This window comes from Sciurus carolinensis, chromosome 10, assembly GCF_902686445.1.
Source record: "Sciurus carolinensis chromosome 10, mSciCar1.2, whole genome shotgun sequence".
In the NCBI taxonomy this organism is placed as follows: domain Eukaryota; kingdom Metazoa; phylum Chordata; class Mammalia; order Rodentia; family Sciuridae; genus Sciurus; species Sciurus carolinensis.
Window position 1 is genome coordinate 80,806,050 of NC_062222.1, and position 3,524 is coordinate 80,809,573.

General features: G+C 37.3%; 1 pseudogene; it reads left to right on the plus strand.

Moving 5' to 3' along the window:
- The first annotated feature begins 2,603 nt into the window (after positions 1 to 2,603).
- Positions 2,604 to 3,199, plus strand: LOC124994252 (60S ribosomal protein L21-like; annotated as a pseudogene).
- Positions 3,200 to 3,524: the final 325 nt, after the last annotated feature.

A 3,524-nucleotide genomic window follows, 5' to 3' on the forward strand; every position in this document is an offset into this window, starting at 1 on the left:
CCTCCGATCCTCCTGCCTCAGACTCTTGGTTACAGGTGTGGGCCACCATGCCTGGCATAGTCGAGTGTTGTTTATCCAGTATCTTGGTATAACTTTTAGTTTCAGGGCATCAGGGAAGTGCTCATTATAAACCTAGCAACTATATTTTATGAACTGACCTTCCAAGTAGTGAATCTCACACATGAGCTAACTCTTTTGAGAATCATTATGACTTGTTTTAGCCAGTAGGTATTTTTTCAATGCTATTGTGGGTAAGTAAAATTTGGAATAGTCAAGCCATACTTAACCTGCCAGGCATATATTCCTTAAAGAAATTCTGTATAATTCTTTATGAAAAACAGTGCTTCTTTTTTATAAAGTGAGCAAACATCCCATTAATTTGTATTGCATTCAGATTCTTATATTTTAAAATATAAACTCTTTCCTAAACAGTTTTTCTTAAACATAAACCTCCGTATTTGCTCTGACATAAGAATTTCTGCATTTGTTTTTCACTGGAGACTTTTATTGCTCAGGATATTCTTAGCCCAGGGTCACTTTAACCCTGAAATAAATGTATATGTCATATTATTTTCCTGAGCTTCAGTTTTCTTATCAGTAAAATGGAGATATTACCAAAAGTACAAGTTTGTTACAGGCTTTATAAATAATAGTGTACTATCCAAACACAAGGCTTTTTCCTTAGACCGTATATATCGAAATGTTCTTTTTTGACAGTCCTGCAGACATACGCACTGTCCAGCTGGCGCAAAGTGATGACTCTGTCTCTGATATCACAGAGATTGTCTTTATAAAAACAATTAGGTCGGCATTCTCTGAGCCTGACATGGACTCAAGGCGGTGTAATGCAGTTAAGTGTCCTTGAATGTCCTATGTCTAGCAGAGTATGAAAGTTTCCCATGTAAGATGGTCAGATAAATAATATGTACAGCTCTCCCACTGGACCCACTAGACACCTGACTGGAATCACATGATACTCTTTACTTCCTCAGAGAGTTCCAGATCTTGATGGTAACTTTTATGATTTTCTGCATAATGGAGAAATTAACACCAAATAGGAGAGTGGTTGAGAAGTCCCCAGGTGAACAAGGCATGGAACTGAAAAAATCTGAGTGCCAGCGCTGGTGTTTCTGCCTAGAACACTGCACTCTGGGCTGCCACCTCCTGTCTCACCTGCACAGTCTTTTCCAGAGCATCACTATCTGCTTTCTTGCTAAGAAAGTTTAGGTGGTTCTGAGGAGCAGGAGTTTCCTCTGACAAATTAAGAAATGGGAGGAAAACAGAGGATTGTGCTTTGTTTTATATTCTTGGTACAGGATTGTAAAATCAGAGTACATACCAAGGTAATGCCACTATGGCGGAGACTATGGGTGAAGTTTGAGTAACGTTGCCCTACCCACTCACTGACCTAAGGGCTTTGGCAGAAACCCCACTATCTTTTAAAGTGATTAAAAACAAAGAGAGATTTAGCTCAGAGGAATTTGTGGTTAAAATTCAATATTATTTCATTACGTGTCTGGCCCTCTCCTCAGATAATTTTCTGGTCTATTTTGTTCAAATTTGCACTTGGAGTGTCTAGCACAGTACCTGGTAGGAAATGAATTTGCAACATGTTTTTGTTGAATAAATGTAATGGCTTTTGAAGATTTCAGACTCTTACCCATTTCATCATCATCACTTTGATCTAGCTATCAAGATGAAGAGACAGAAGGGGAGAGAGAGAGGGAGAGGGATGGTGGCAGGACTGATTTATGTAGACATTGATATTTAGACATCATATCCTGATAAGTTATTGCTTCCCAGAGGTCTTCAAATAGGGAATAAAGTTATAAATGTGAGCAAATATGTTCATAATATTGGTGATAAAGATGGCAAGGAGGCTACAGGACAAGAATAACTCTCTAAGAATTTTGGATTCATAACCTCCTATCTTCCTTCCAAATCACATGTCAAGTTCACTTTCTCCAAGCATTGCCTTGCTCTTTATCTTGGTAGGAAAAATAATTTTTTCCTCTTTTACACACTTTTTTTACACACTTTTTCTTAGTTACTTTAGCTTAGTTTAATTTCCCATCTAAAATTCTATTATTCCAGTACTCAAAATGTGTCTTTCATCTTGCAATGAAGGAAAATGTTTAAGCTTGAAAATTAGACTTGATGGAGCTTGCTGCATATGAGAGTGAAAAGAGAAAAGAACATGCAAACCAGAACATGAAAGATTCCTATAAGTCCTTCTGAGAAATGCAGGAGTCATATGCCCAATTGCAAAATCAACACCGTCATTAAATATGCAGGAGGATGATAGTGCAAAGTATGAGCCTGGCCAAAACCACAAGCCCTGGAATAAGTTCAAACTAAACACAGACAGGAAACCACCCACTTAGGCACAAAGAGTTAGGTGCTTCTGAGCAAAAGGCAGATGTGCCAATGACTGACAATCAACTCTCCTTAGTGAGTGTCTCTGTACTAGGAATTTAGGAAAAGATTTTGTCCAAAAACATATATAAAAAAGTAGAGGATGCAACAGTATATTGCAACTCAAATATTTAAAACAATCCTGCTTCCTTTTGGCCAGAACCTCCATCTTCTAGTAATTCTCCAAAATGACAAACATAAAGGGAAAGAGGAAAGGGACCCAATACATGTTCTCTAGGCCTTTTAGAAAACATGGAGTTGTTCCTTTGGCTACATATATGTGAATCTACAAGAAGGATGATATTGTAGACATTAGGGAATGGGTACTGTTCAAAAAGGAATGCCCCACAAATGTTATCATGGCAAAACTTGGAGAGTCTACAATGTTACCCAGCATGCTTTTGGAATTGTTGTGAATAAGCAAGTTAAGGCAAGATTCTTGCCAAAAGAATTACTGTGAGTATTGAGCATATTAAGTACTCTAAGATCCAAGACAGCTTCCTGAAACCTGTGAAGGAAAATGATCAGAAAAAGAAGAAAATCAGGGCTGGGAATATAGCTCAGTTGGTAGAGTGCTTGCCTCACAAGCACAAGGCCCTGGTTCAATCCCCAGCACCACAAAAAAAAAAAAAAAAAAAAAAAGAAGAAGAAGAAAGTCAAAGAGAAAGTTACCTGGGTTCAGCTGAAGTGCCAGCCTGCTCCAACCAGAGTACATCTTGTGAGAACAAATGGAAAGGAGCCTGAGCTGCTGGATGCTATTCCCTAGGAATTCATGGCATACTGAATGTAAAAAAATAAAAGCCTGTGAACTTTAAAAATAATAAAAATAAAAATCAATTAATCCTATTTTTCAAGAGACACAAACCCTTTAATAGTTTTGGTTATTTACTTGGTTATATTGCAGTAAAATATTTTACAGCATGGGCCATAGACTGATAATTGAGACCTATTGTTCACTTAAACAGGGGAAAGATTTAGTGAAGTTGTTTCTATTGTTCCCTAATTCCCACCTTTTAATTGAGTTTTATGATAAATCACTGAATGATGTAGATTGATTTTCATGTGACTTTCTACTACCACCATTACAATTTCCACTAGATAACACTAAC